Below are 14,364 nucleotides of genomic sequence, written 5' to 3' on the forward strand. Positions count from 1 at the left end.
ACAGAAGGGTGAGTGTGGTGTCTCTGTGAGTGTGTGTGTGTCTGTGTGTGTGTGTGTGTGTGTGTGTGTGTGTGTGTGTGTAAAGAGAGAGAAAGAAGAGAGCCAAGGCCAGAGAGGCATTGAGTGGGAGATGGAGACAGGGATGCCTCCTCACAGGCCAAGAGAGGCACAAGGGAGAAGGAGAGATGGATGAGCAGAGACACACACAGACATGTGGTGCTCCGATGAGAGAGAAAGAGAGAGACAGGCAGAGAGACAGACTCAGGGGGACCCTCAGGGAGGAAGGCGGTGGGAAAGGAGGCAGAGACACAGGAGGGACCTTGCGGAGGTGGTGCGAAGGGAGACCGACCCAGCCAGAGACGCTGGATGGACTGTCCCACTCCCAGGATGTGGGTGGCAAGGTTCTGCTTGTGTGGCAGGAACGGGTGGGGGAGCGGGCCCCGCGTTCTGGGGAAGGGCAGGTGTCCCCCCCGACCCCCATCCTGGAGGCCGAGGGGTGGGGGGGGTGGGTCAGGCTGCACAGGGAGGTCGTGGCCTGGACCCGGCTGGGCTCCTCGCCAGCTCTCATGGAGTGAGTGTCCCAGCGTCCCTGGGGAGAGCCAGGCCAGTGGGCCTTGCTGCAGGGGCGCGGCGCTGCTGGGCGCTGACCCACGGGAGGGACACCGACCGGCAGCCCAGGGCTGCCCCTGCGCCCTGCCCCGGAGGGCCCGGGGGTCTCGGCATGTCTCTCGGGGCCACGCGGGTTAAAAGTGTGTGTGGGAAGGGGGCGCAAAAGCCTACGGCACCCGGTATTCCCAGGCGGAATCCCATCCAAGTACTAACCAGGCCCGACCCTGCTTAGCTTCCGAGATCAGACGAGATCGGGCGCGTTCAGGGTGGTATGGCCGTAGACGGCGAGGGCCGCCCGGGGACGCCTCCAGAGGCTGCTCCAGGTTCCACCCTTCAGTCCAGGGGAGGGGAGGGGCGTGGAGGGGAGGGGGGTGGAGGGGGGGAAACGGAGCGGGTGGTCGCACGGGGCCTCCCTCGCCCGCCCCAGAACAGCGCAGCCCAGCCCAACTCAACTCAAGGCTGGGGGCTCTCACGCTCCCACCTGACTTGACCCGGCAGTGGGCCCGGGGGTCCTGGGAGACTGGGACTGGCTGAGTCCCGCCTCCAACACCGCCCCTCTCCACCTGGCTCCACCTCCCGCGGGCCCCACCCAGATCCCACAGGGCCCCCACCGCCCCGGCCAGGCCTGGCGCGGCCTGGCCTCCTCAGCCCTTCCTCGCCAAGCCCCAGGCTCCCCGCGACCCCCACCCCCCCCAGATCCCCGGCCCCCCACCGCCACTCCCACCCCGCCCTTCGCCAGGCGGAGAAGCCCAGAAACCCCTGGCAGCAGCAGTGTCCCGCTCGCGCCAGAACCTAGCCTAGCCTAGCCTAGCCTAGCTGGGAGCCCAGAGAGCCAGGGGCGGAGACGCGAGCGGGCACCACCCTCGGACACCCCACCAGGCCTGGCGCGGCCTGGCCTCCTCAGCCCCTCCTCGCCAAGCCCCAGGCTCCCCGCGAACCCCACCCCCCCCCCCGAGATCCCCGGCCCCCCACCGCCACGCCCACCCCCGCCCTTCGCCAGGCTGAGAAGCCCAGAAGCCCTGGCCGCAGCAGTGTCCCGCTGGCGCCAGAACCTAGCCTAGCCTAGCCTAGCTGGGAGCCCAGAGAGCCAGGGGCGGAGACGCGAACGGGCACCACCTGGGACACCCCAGGGACCCTGACAGCTGGAAATGCAGTCGGACTGGGCAATGGCCGGCCGCCGGCCACACACAACCCCTACGCGTGCCTGGCGCCTGGAGCCACGCACAGGGAGGGGCAGGAGGGAGGAACACACGCAGGGACTCACAGAAACCCGGGCAGAGGCTGGCCAGGGGGCTGCGGCCCGCTGGCTCCCAGTCAGTCAGTCGCCAGCCAGGCTCAGAAGTGCGCCGCTGGGGCCGAGGCGCGGAGTTTCTGGCCCACTCTGCAAAGCACCGCAGAGTCACTCGGTTGGGACCCAGTGCCATGGTCGGAGTGCTCTGTGCCGTGTTCCTACCAGTCAACATCCAGCACGTGCACAGCACTGCCCTGAGGAAGGGCACAGACCCCTCCGTCCAGTGGCGGTGCTGCCGGAAAGGACGTCCCGTGGAAGAAGCACCCTGATTCAAAGCCCCGTGGGAGCTCAGTCGGCGGCCTCAACAGAGGGGAAGCCCCCTCACCTGCAAGCATTGCGGGGGTCGGGGAGTGGGAGGGGAGCATTGGTTGTGGGCACGCAGGCCCACTGGGTCGTCAGGCCCTGCGTGTTGTCCCGTCGTCTCCAGGTGGACGGGTCACCTCGACCAAGGGACCTCTGCCTCCCGGTCCCCTCAGGCCGGGCTTCAGCTCCCCTTGGCACCTGGTCCTCCCGGGCAACCCCCTGGCCCCGAACCGGTTGCCAGCTCTCAAGGCTGCTTCCTCCTCTTCCAGGAGCGCCTGCCCTCCTTTGCCATCTGCTCTCTTGCTTGGCTCTCAGCGCAGACTCCTAAGACCCTGTGGCCTCCTCGGCCTCCTCTCAGCCTCTGCGGATCACACACCCTGAAGTGGTGCGCGCACTTCAAGGGTTATGTCTGAATCCACTCTTACATCCATGGGCAGTTAGACGGCAGATGAGAGAACCTGTGACCGCAAAATCTCGAGGCGACCATGGACTCCGTGACTTGCAGCCCAGAGTGAGTTGGCTGGGTGGGAGGAGGGGGGGGAACAGAAGGGTGAGTGTGTGTCTCTGTGAGTGTGTGTGTGTCTGTGTGTGTGTGTGTTGTGTGTGTGTGTGTGTGTGTGTGTGTGAAAGAGAGAGAAAGAAGAGAGCCAAGGCCAGAGAGGCATTGAGTGGGAGATGGAGACAGGGATGCCTCCTCACAGGCCAAGAGAGGCACAAGGGAGAAGGAGAGATGGATGAGCAGAGACACACACAGACATGTGGTGCTCCGATGAGAGAGAAAGAGAGAGACAGGCAGAGAGACAGACTCAGGGGGACCCTCAGGGAGGAAGGCGGTGGGAAAGGAGGCAGAGACACAGGAGGGACCTTGCGGAGGTGGTGCGAAGTGAGACCGACCCAGCCAGAGACGCTGGATGGACTGTCCCACTCCCAGGATGTGGGTGGCAAGGTTCTGCTTGTGTGGCAGGAACGGGTGGGGGAGCGGGCCCCGCGTTCTGGGGAAGGGCAGGTGTCCCCCCCGACCCCCCATCCTGGAGGCCGAGGTGTGGGGGGGTGGGTCAGGCTGCACAGGGAGGTCGTGGCCTGGACCCGGCTGGGCTCCTCGCCAGCTCTCATGGAGTGAGTGTCCCAGCGTCCCTGGGGAGAGCCAGGCCAGTGGGCCTTGCTGCAGGGGCGCGGCGCTGCTGGGCGCTGACCCACGGGAGGGACACCGACCGGCAGCCCAGGGCTGCCCCTGCGCCCTGCCCCGGAGGGCCCGGGGGTCTCGGCATGTCTCTCGGGGCCACGCGGGTTAAAAGTGTGTGTGGGAAGGGGGCGCAAAAGCCTACGGCACCCGGTATTCCCAGGCGGTCTCCCATCCAAGTACTAACCAGGCCCGACCCCGCTTAGCTTCCGAGATCAGACGAGATCGGGCGCGTTCAGGGTGGTATGGCCGTAGACGGCGAGGGCCGCCCGGGGACGCCTCCAGAGGCTGCTCCAGGTTCCACCCTTCAGTCCAGGGGAGGGGAGGGGCGTGGAGGGGAGGGGGGTGGAGGGGGGGAAACGGAGCGGGTGGTCGCACGGGGCCTCCCTCGCCCGCCCCAGAACAGCGCAGCCCAGCCCAACTCAACTCAAGGCTGGGGGCTCTCACGCTCCCACCTGACTTGACGCGGCAGTGGGCCCGGGGGTCCTGGGAGACTGGGACTGGCTGAGTCCCGCCTCCAACACCGCCCCTCTCCACCTGGCTCCACCTCCCGCGAGCCCCACCCAGATCCCACAGGGCCCCCACCGCCCCGGCCAGGCCTGGCGCGGCCTGGCCTCCTCAGCCCTTCCTCGCCAAGCCCCAGGCTCCCCGCGACCCCCACCCCCCCCAGATCCCCGGCCCCCCACCGCCACGCCCACCCCGCCCTTCGCCAGGCGGAGAAGCCCAGAAACCCTGGCCGCAGCAGTGTCCCGCTCGCGCCAGAACCTAGCCTAGCCTAGCCCAGCCTAGCTGGGAGCCCAGAGAGCCAGGGGCGGAGACGCGAGCGGGCACCACCCTCGGACACCCCACCAGGCCTGGCGCGGCCTGGCCTCCTCAGCCCCTCCTCGCCAAGCCCCAGGCTCCCCGCGAACCCCACCCCCCCCCCCCCGAGATCCCCGGCCCCCCACCGCCACGCCCACCCCGCCCTTCGCCAGGCTGAGAAGCCCAGAAGCCCTGGCCGCAGCAGTGTCCCGCTGGCGCCAGAACCTAGCCTAGCCTAGCCTAGCTGGGAGCCCAGAGAGCCAGGGGCGGAGACGCGAACGGGCACCACCTGGGACACCCCAGGGACCCTGACAGCTGGAAATGCAGTGGGACTGGGCAATGGCCGGCCGCCGGCCACACACAACCCCTACGCGTGCCTGGCGCCTGGAGCCACGCACAGGGAGGGGCAGGAGGGAGGAACACACGCAGGGACTCACAGAAACCCGGGCAGAGGCTGGCCAGGGGGCTGCGGCCCGCTGGCTCCCAGTCAGTCAGTCGCCAGCCAGGCTCAGAAGTGCGCCGCTGGGGCCGAGGCGCGGAGTTTCTGGCCCACTCTGCAAAGCACCGCAGAGTCACTCGGTTGGGACCCAGTGCCATGGTCGGAGTGCTCTGTGCCGTGTTCCTACCAGTCAACATCCAGCACGTGCACAGCACTGCCCTGAGGAAGGGCACAGACCCCTCCGTCCAGTGGCGGTGCTGCCGGAAAGGACGTCCCGTGGAAGAAGCACCCTGATTCAAAGCCCCGTGGGAGCTCAGTCGGCGGCCTCAACAGAGGGGAAGCCCCCTCACCTGCAAGCATTGCGGGGGTCGGGGAGTGGGAGGGGAGCATTGGTTGTGGGCACGCAGGCCCACTGGGTCGTCAGGCCCTGCGTGTTGTCCCGTCGTCTCCAGGTGGACGGGTCACCTCGACCAAGGGACCTCTGCCTCCCGGTCCCCTCAGGCCGGGCTTCAGCTCCCCTTGGCACCTGGTCCTCCCGGGCAACCCCCTGGCCCCGAACCGGTTGCCAGCTCTCAAGGCTGCTTCCTCCTCTTCCAGGAGCGCCTGCCCTCCTTTGCCATCTGCTCTCTTGCTTGGCTCTCAGCGCAGACTCCTAAGACCCTGTGGCCTCCTCGGCCTCCTCTCAGCCTCTGCGGATCACACACCCTGAAGTGGTGCGCGCACTTCAAGGGTTATGTCTGAATCCACTCTTACATCCATGGGCAGTTAGACGGCAGATGAGAGAACCTGTGACCGCAAAATCTCGAGGCGACCATGGACTCCGTGACTTGCAGCCCAGAGTGAGTTGGCTGGGTGGGAGGAGGGGGGGGAACAGAAGGGTGAGTGTGTGTCTCTGTGAGTGTGTGTGTGTCTGTGTGTGTGTGTGTGTGTGTGTGTGTGTGTGTGTGTGAAAGAGAGAGAAAGAAGAGAGCCAAGGCCAGAGAGGCATTGAGTGGGAGATGGAGACAGGGATGCCTCCTCACAGGCCAAGAGAGGCACAAGGGAGAAGGAGAGATGGATGAGCAGAGACACACACAGACATGTGGTGCTCCGATGAGAGAGAAAGAGAGAGACAGGCAGAGAGACAGACTCAGGGGGACCCTCAGGGAGGAAGGCGGTGGGAAAGGAGGCAGAGACACAGGAGGGACCTTGCGGAGGTGGTGCGAAGGGAGACCGACCCAGCCAGAGACGCTGGATGGACTGTCCCACTCCCAGGATGTGGGTGGCAAGGTTCTGCTTGTGTGGCAGGAACGGGTGGGGGAGCGGGCCCCGCGTTCTGGGGAAGGGCAGGTGTCCCCCCCGACCCCCCATCCTGGAGGCCGAGGGGTGGGGGGGTGGGTCAGGCTGCACAGGGAGGTCGTGGCCTGGACCCGGCTGGGCTCCTCGCCAGCTCTCATGGAGTGAGTGTCCCAGCGTCCCTGGGGAGAGCCAGGCCAGTGGGCCTTGCTGCAGGGGCGCGGCGCTGCTGGGCGCTGACCCACGGGAGGGACACCGACCGGCAGCCCAGGGCTGCCCCTGCGCCCTGCCCCGGAGGGCCCGGGGGTCTCGGCATGTCTCTCGGGGCCACGCGGGTTAAAAGTGTGTGTGGGAAGGGGGCGCAAAAGCCTACGGCACCCGGTATTCCCAGGCGGAATCCCATCCAAGTACTAACCAGGCCCGACCCTGCTTAGCTTCCGAGATCAGACGAGATCGGGCGCGTTCAGGGTGGTATGGCCGTAGACGGCGAGGGCCGCCCGGGGACGCCTCCAGAGGCTGCTCCAGGTTCCACCCTTCAGTCCAGGGGAGGGGAGGGGCGTGGAGGGGAGGGGGGTGGAGGGGGGGAAACGGAGCGGGTGGTCGCACGGGGCCTCCCTCGCCCGCCCCAGAACAGCGCAGCCCAGCCCAACTCAACTCAAGGCTGGGGGCTCTCACGCTCCCACCTGACTTGACCCGGCAGTGGGCCCGGGGGTCCTGGGAGACTGGGACTGGCTGAGTCCCGCCTCCAACACCGCCCCTCTCCACCTGGCTCCACCTCCCGCGGGCCCCACCCAGATCCCACAGGGCCCCCACCGCCCCGGCCAGGCCTGGCGCGGCCTGGCCTCCTCAGCCCTTCCTCGCCAAGCCCCAGGCTCCCCGCGACCCCCACCCCCCCCAGATCCCCGGCCCCCCACCGCCACGCCCACCCCGCCCTTCGCCAGGCGGAGAAGCCCAGAAACCCTGGCCGCAGCAGTGTCCCGCTCGCGCCAGAACCTAGCCTAGCCTAGCCTAGCCTAGCTGGGAGCCCAGAGAGCCAGGGGCGGAGACGCGAGCGGGCACCACCCTCGGACACCCCACCAGGCCTGGCGCGGCCTGGCCTCCTCAGCCCCTCCTCGCCAAGCCCCAGGCTCCCCGCGAACCCCACCCCCCCCCCGAGATCCCCGGCCCCCCACCGCCACGCCCACCCCGCCCTTCGCCAGGCTGAGAAGCCCAGAAGCCCTGGCCGCAGCAGTGTCCCGCTGGCGCCAGAACCTAGCCTAGCCTAGCCTAGCTGGGAGCCCAGAGAGCCAGGGGCGGAGACGCGAACGGGCACCACCTGGGACACCCCAGGGACCCTGACAGCTGGAAATGCAGTGGGACTGGGCAATGGCCGGCCGCCGGCCACACACAACCCCTACGCGTGCCTGGCGCCTGGAGCCACGCACAGGGAGGGGCAGGAGGGAGGAACACACGCAGGGACTCACAGAAACCCGGGCAGAGGCTGGCCAGGGGGCTGCGGCCCGCTGGCTCCCAGTCAGTCAGTCGCCAGCCAGGCTCAGAAGTGCGCCGCTGGGGCCGAGGCGCGGAGTTTCTGGCCCACTCTGCAAAGCACCGCAGAGTCACTCGGTTGGGACCCAGTGCCATGGTCGGAGTGCTCTGTGCCGTGTTCCTACCAGTCAACATCCAGCACGTGCACAGCACTGCCCTGAGGAAGGGCACAGACCCCTCCGTCCAGTGGCGGTGCTGCCGGAAAGGACGTCCCGTGGAAGAAGCACCCTGATTCAAAGCCCCGTGGGAGCTCAGTCGGCGGCCTCAACAGAGGGGAAGCCCCCTCACCTGCAAGCATTGCGGGGGTCGGGGAGTGGGAGGGGAGCATTGGTTGTGGGCACGCAGGCCCACTGGGTCGTCAGGCCCTGCGTGTTGTCCCGTCGTCTCCAGGTGGACGGGTCACCTCGACCAAGGGACCTCTGCCTCCCGGTCCCCTCAGGCCGGGCTTCAGCTCCCCTTGGCACCTGGTCCTCCCGGGCAACCCCCTGGCCCCGAACCGGTTGCCAGCTCTCAAGGCTGCTTCCTCCTCTTCCAGGAGCGCCTGCCCTCCTTTGCCATCTGCTCTCTTGCTTGGCTCTCAGCGCAGACTCCTAAGACCCTGTGGCCTCCTCGGCCTCCTCTCAGCCTCTGCGGATCACACACCCTGAAGTGGTGCGCGCACTTCAAGGGTTATGTCTGAATCCACTCTTACATCCATGGGCAGTTAGACGGCAGATGAGAGAACCTGTGACCGCAAAATCTCGAGGCGACCATGGACTCCGTGACTTGCAGCCCAGAGTGAGTTGGCTGGGTGGGAGGAGGGGGGGGAACAGAAGGGTGAGTGTGTGTCTCTGTGAGTGTGTGTGTGTCTGTGTGTGTGTGTGTGTGTGTGTGTGTGTGTGTGTGTGTGAAAGAGAGAGAAAGAAGAGAGCCAAGGCCAGAGAGGCATTGAGTGGGAGATGGAGACAGGGATGCCTCCTCACAGGCCAAGAGAGGCACAAGGGAGAAGGAGAGATGGATGAGCAGAGACACACACAGACATGTGGTGCTCCGATGAGAGAGAAAGAGAGAGACAGGCAGAGAGACAGACTCAGGGGGACCCTCAGGGAGGAAGGCGGTGGGAAAGGAGGCAGAGACACAGGAGGGACCTTGCGGAGGTGGTGCGAAGGGAGACCGACCCAGCCAGAGACGCTGGATGGACTGTCCCACTCCCAGGATGTGGGTGGCAAGGTTCTGCTTGTGTGGCAGGAACGGGTGGGGGAGCGGGCCCCGCGTTCTGGGGAAGGGCAGGTGTCCCCCCCGACCCCCCATCCTGGAGGCCGAGGGGTGGGGGGGTGGGTCAGGCTGCACAGGGAGGTCGTGGCCTGGACCCGGCTGGGCTCCTCGCCAGCTCTCATGGAGTGAGTGTCCCAGCGTCCCTGGGGAGAGCCAGGCCAGTGGGCCTTGCTGCAGGGGCGCGGCGCTGCTGGGCGCTGACCCACGGGAGGGACACCGACCGGCAGCCCAGGGCTGCCCCTGCGCCCTGCCCCGGAGGGCCCGGGGGTCTCGGCATGTCTCTCGGGGCCACGCGGGTTAAAAGTGTGTGTGGGAAGGGGGCGCAAAAGCCTACGGCACCCGGTATTCCCAGGCGGAATCCCATCCAAGTACTAACCAGGCCCGACCCTGCTTAGCTTCCGAGATCAGACGAGATCGGGCGCGTTCAGGGTGGTATGGCCGTAGACGGCGAGGGCCGCCCGGGGACGCCTCCAGAGGCTGCTCCAGGTTCCACCCTTCAGTCCAGGGGAGGGGAGGGGCGTGGAGGGGAGGGGGGTGGAGGGGGGGAAACGGAGCGGGTGGTCGCACGGGGCCTCCCTCGCCCGCCCCAGAACAGCGCAGCCCAGCCCAACTCAACTCAAGGCTGGGGGCTCTCACGCTCCCACCTGACTTGACCCGGCAGTGGGCCCGGGGGTCCTGGGAGACTGGGACTGGCTGAGTCCCGCCTCCAACACCGCCCCTCTCCACCTGGCTCCACCTCCCGCGGGCCCCACCCAGATCCCACAGGGCCCCCACCGCCCCGGCCAGGCCTGGCGCGGCCTGGCCTCCTCAGCCCTTCCTCGCCAAGCCCCAGGCTCCCCGCGACCCCCACCCCCCCCAGATCCCCGGCCCCCCACCGCCACGCCCACCCCGCCCTTCGCCAGGCGGAGAAGCCCAGAAACCCTGGCCGCAGCAGTGTCCCGCTCGCGCCAGAACCTAGCCTAGCCTAGCCTAGCCTAGCTGGGAGCCCAGAGAGCCAGGGGCGGAGACGCGAGCGGGCACCACCCTCGGACACCCCACCAGGCCTGGCGCGGCCTGGCCTCCTCAGCCCCTCCTCGCCAAGCCCCAGGCTCCCCGCGAACCCCACCCCCCCCCCGAGATCCCCGGCCCCCCACCGCCACGCCCACCCCGCCCTTCGCCAGGCTGAGAAGCCCAGAAGCCCTGGCCGCAGCAGTGTCCCGCTGGCGCCAGAACCTAGCCTAGCCTAGCCTAGCTGGGAGCCCAGAGAGCCAGGGGCGGAGACGCGAACGGGCACCACCTGGGACACCCCAGGGACCCTGACAGCTGGAAATGCAGTCGGACTGGGCAATGGCCGGCCGCCGGCCACACACAACCCCTACGCGTGCCTGGCGCCTGGAGCCACGCACAGGGAGGGGCAGGAGGGAGGAACACACGCAGGGACTCACAGAAACCCGGGCAGAGGCTGGCCAGGGGGCTGCGGCCCGCTGGCTCCCAGTCAGTCAGTCGCCAGCCAGGCTCAGAAGTGCGCCGCTGGGGCCGAGGCGCGGAGTTTCTGGCCCACTCTGCAAAGCACCGCAGAGTCACTCGGTTGGGACCCAGTGCCATGGTCGGAGTGCTCTGTGCCGTGTTCCTACCAGTCAACATCCAGCACGTGCACAGCACTGCCCTGAGGAAGGGCACAGACCCCTCCGTCCAGTGGCGGTGCTGCCGGAAAGGACGTCCCGTGGAAGAAGCACCCTGATTCAAAGCCCCGTGGGAGCTCAGTCGGCGGCCTCAACAGAGGGGAAGCCCCCTCACCTGCAAGCATTGCGGGGGTCGGGGAGTGGGAGGGGAGCATTGGTTGTGGGCACGCAGGCCCACTGGGTCGTCAGGCCCTGCGTGTTGTCCCGTCGTCTCCAGGTGGACGGGTCACCTCGACCAAGGGACCTCTGCCTCCCGGTCCCCTCAGGCCGGGCTTCAGCTCCCCTTGGCACCTGGTCCTCCCGGGCAACCCCCTGGCCCCGAACCGGTTGCCAGCTCTCAAGGCTGCTTCCTCCTCTTCCAGGAGCGCCTGCCCTCCTTTGCCATCTGCTCTCTTGCTTGGCTCTCAGCGCAGACTCCTAAGACCCTGTGGCCTCCTCGGCCTCCTCTCAGCCTCTGCGGATCACACACCCTGAAGTGGTGCGCGCACTTCAAGGGTTATGTCTGAATCCACTCTTACATCCATGGGCAGTTAGACGGCAGATGAGAGAACCTGTGACCGCAAAATCTCGAGGCGACCATGGACTCCGTGACTTGCAGCCCAGAGTGAGTTGGCTGGGTGGGAGGAGGGGGGGGAACAGAAGGGTGAGTGTGTGTCTCTGTGAGTGTGTGTGTGTCTGTGTGTGTGTGTGTGTGTGTGTGTGTGTGTGTGTGTGTGTGAAAGAGAGAGAAAGAAGAGAGCCAAGGCCAGAGAGGCATTGAGTGGGAGATGGAGACAGGGATGCCTCCTCACAGGCCAAGAGAGGCACAAGGGAGAAGGAGAGATGGATGAGCAGAGACACACACAGACATGTGGTGCTCCGATGAGAGAGAAAGAGAGAGACAGGCAGAGAGACAGACTCAGGGGGACCCTCAGGGAGGAAGGCGGTGGGAAAGGAGGCAGAGACACAGGAGGGACCTTGCGGAGGTGGTGCGAAGTGAGACCGACCCAGCCAGAGACGCTGGATGGACTGTCCCACTCCCAGGATGTGGGTGGCAAGGTTCTGCTTGTGTGGCAGGAACGGGTGGGGGAGCGGGCCCCGCGTTCTGGGGAAGGGCAGGTGTCCCCCCCGACCCCCCATCCTGGAGGCCGAGGTGTGGGGGGGTGGGTCAGGCTGCACAGGGAGGTCGTGGCCTGGACCCGGCTGGGCTCCTCGCCAGCTCTCATGGAGTGAGTGTCCCAGCGTCCCTGGGGAGAGCCAGGCCAGTGGGCCTTGCTGCAGGGGCGCGGCGCTGCTGGGCGCTGACCCACGGGAGGGACACCGACCGGCAGCCCAGGGCTGCCCCTGCGCCCTGCCCCGGAGGGCCCGGGGGTCTCGGCATGTCTCTCGGGGCCACGCGGGTTAAAAGTGTGTGTGGGAAGGGGGCGCAAAAGCCTACGGCACCCGGTATTCCCAGGCGGTCTCCCATCCAAGTACTAACCAGGCCCGACCCCGCTTAGCTTCCGAGATCAGACGAGATCGGGCGCGTTCAGGGTGGTATGGCCGTAGACGGCGAGGGCCGCCCGGGGACGCCTCCAGAGGCTGCTCCAGGTTCCACCCTTCAGTCCAGGGGAGGGGAGGGGCGTGGAGGGGAGGGGGGTGGAGGGGGGGAAACGGAGCGGGTGGTCGCACGGGGCCTCCCTCGCCCGCCCCAGAACAGCGCAGCCCAGCCCAACTCAACTCAAGGCTGGGGGCTCTCACGCTCCCACCTGACTTGACGCGGCAGTGGGCCCGGGGGTCCTGGGAGACTGGGACTGGCTGAGTCCCGCCTCCAACACCGCCCCTCTCCACCTGGCTCCACCTCCCGCGAGCCCCACCCAGATCCCACAGGGCCCCCACCGCCCCGGCCAGGCCTGGCGCGGCCTGGCCTCCTCAGCCCTTCCTCGCCAAGCCCCAGGCTCCCCGCGACCCCCACCCCCCCCAGATCCCCGGCCCCCCACCGCCACGCCCACCCCGCCCTTCGCCAGGCGGAGAAGCCCAGAAACCCTGGCCGCAGCAGTGTCCCGCTCGCGCCAGAACCTAGCCTAGCCTAGCCCAGCCTAGCTGGGAGCCCAGAGAGCCAGGGGCGGAGACGCGAGCGGGCACCACCCTCGGACACCCCACCAGGCCTGGCGCGGCCTGGCCTCCTCAGCCCCTCCTCGCCAAGCCCCAGGCTCCCCGCGAACCCCACCCCCCCCCCCGAGATCCCCGGCCCCCCACCGCCACGCCCACCCCGCCCTTCGCCAGGCTGAGAAGCCCAGAAGCCCTGGCCGCAGCAGTGTCCCGCTGGCGCCAGAACCTAGCCTAGCCTAGCCTAGCTGGGAGCCCAGAGAGCCAGGGGCGGAGACGCGAACGGGCACCACCTGGGACACCCCAGGGACCCTGACAGCTGGAAATGCAGTGGGACTGGGCAATGGCCGGCCGCCGGCCACACACAACCCCTACGCGTGCCTGGCGCCTGGAGCCACGCACAGGGAGGGGCAGGAGGGAGGAACACACGCAGGGACTCACAGAAACCCGGGCAGAGGCTGGCCAGGGGGCTGCGGCCCGCTGGCTCCCAGTCAGTCAGTCGCCAGCCAGGCTCAGAAGTGCGCCGCTGGGGCCGAGGCGCGGAGTTTCTGGCCCACTCTGCAAAGCACCGCAGAGTCACTCGGTTGGGACCCAGTGCCATGGTCGGAGTGCTCTGTGCCGTGTTCCTACCAGTCAACATCCAGCACGTGCACAGCACTGCCCTGAGGAAGGGCACAGACCCCTCCGTCCAGTGGCGGTGCTGCCGGAAAGGACGTCCCGTGGAAGAAGCACCCTGATTCAAAGCCCCGTGGGAGCTCAGTCGGCGGCCTCAACAGAGGGGAAGCCCCCTCACCTGCAAGCATTGCGGGGGTCGGGGAGTGGGAGGGGAGCATTGGTTGTGGGCACGCAGGCCCACTGGGTCGTCAGGCCCTGCGTGTTGTCCCGTCGTCTCCAGGTGGACGGGTCACCTCGACCAAGGGACCTCTGCCTCCCGGTCCCCTCAGGCCGGGCTTCAGCTCCCCTTGGCACCTGGTCCTCCCGGGCAACCCCCTGGCCCCGAACCGGTTGCCAGCTCTCAAGGCTGCTTCCTCCTCTTCCAGGAGCGCCTGCCCTCCTTTGCCATCTGCTCTCTTGCTTGGCTCTCAGCGCAGACTCCTAAGACCCTGTGGCCTCCTCGGCCTCCTCTCAGCCTCTGCGGATCACACACCCTGAAGTGGTGCGCGCACTTCAAGGGTTATGTCTGAATCCACTCTTACATCCATGGGCAGTTAGACGGCAGATGAGAGAACCTGTGACCGCAAAATCTCGAGGCGACCATGGACTCCGTGACTTGCAGCCCAGAGTGAGTTGGCTGGGTGGGAGGAGGGGGGGGAACAGAAGGGTGAGTGTGTGTCTCTGTGAGTGTGTGTGTGTCTGTCTGTGTGTGTGTGTGTGTGTGTGTGTGTGTGTGTGTGTGAAAGAGAGAGAAAGAAGAGAGCCAAGGCCAGAGAGGCATTGAGTGGGAGATGGAGACAGGGATGCCTCCTCACAGGCCAAGAGAGGCACAAGGGAGAAGGAGAGATGGATGAGCAGAGACACACACAGACATGTGGTGCTCCGATGAGAGAGAAAGAGAGAGACAGGCAGAGAGACAGACTCAGGGGGACCCTCAGGGAGGAAGGCGGTGGGAAAGGAGGCAGAGACACAGGAGGGACCTTGCGGAGGTGGTGCGAAGGGAGACCGACCCAGCCAGAGACGCTGGATGGACTGTCCCACTCCCAGGATGTGGGTGGCAAGGTTCTGCTTGTGTGGCAGGAACGGGTGGGGGAGCGGGCCCCGCGTTCTGGGGAAGGGCAGGTGTCCCCCCCGACCCCCCATCCTGGAGGCCGAGGGGTGGGGGGGTGGGTCAGGCTGCACAGGGAGGTCGTGGCCTGGACCCGGCTGGGCTCCTCGCCAGCTCTCATGGAGTGAGTGTCCCAGCGTCCCTGGGGAGAGCCAGGCCAGTGGGCCTTGCTGCAGGGGCGCGGCGCTGCTGGGC

At 67.4% G+C, this 14,364-nt stretch overlaps 5 non-coding genes across 5 annotated transcripts; all 5 read right to left on the reverse strand.

Moving 5' to 3' along the window:
- Positions 1 to 773: 773 nt before the first annotated feature.
- LOC143380863 (5S ribosomal RNA) lies at positions 774 to 892 on the reverse strand. Its single transcript, XR_013088736.2, has one exon. It is a non-coding gene; the product is annotated as a 5S ribosomal RNA (ribosomal RNA).
- A 2,629-nt stretch (positions 893 to 3,521) lies between these two features.
- Positions 3,522 to 3,640, reverse strand: LOC143380862 (5S ribosomal RNA). Its single transcript, XR_013088735.2, has one exon. It is a non-coding gene; the product is annotated as a 5S ribosomal RNA (ribosomal RNA).
- Positions 3,641 to 6,264: 2,624 nt separating this feature from the next.
- Positions 6,265 to 6,383, reverse strand: LOC143380861 (5S ribosomal RNA). The gene has a single exon (XR_013088734.2). It is a non-coding gene; the product is annotated as a 5S ribosomal RNA (ribosomal RNA).
- Positions 6,384 to 9,006: 2,623 nt separating this feature from the next.
- LOC143380860 (5S ribosomal RNA) lies at positions 9,007 to 9,125 on the reverse strand. Its single transcript, XR_013088733.2, has one exon. It is a non-coding gene; the product is annotated as a 5S ribosomal RNA (ribosomal RNA).
- A 2,625-nt stretch (positions 9,126 to 11,750) lies between these two features.
- LOC143380859 (5S ribosomal RNA) lies at positions 11,751 to 11,869 on the reverse strand. The gene has a single exon (XR_013088732.2). It is a non-coding gene; the product is annotated as a 5S ribosomal RNA (ribosomal RNA).
- Between the last annotated feature and the right edge of the window lie 2,495 nt (positions 11,870 to 14,364).

This window comes from Callospermophilus lateralis, unplaced genomic scaffold (assembly GCF_048772815.1).
Source record: "Callospermophilus lateralis isolate mCalLat2 unplaced genomic scaffold, mCalLat2.hap1 Scaffold_8129, whole genome shotgun sequence".
Classification (NCBI taxonomy): Eukaryota; Metazoa; Chordata; class Mammalia; order Rodentia; family Sciuridae; genus Callospermophilus; species Callospermophilus lateralis.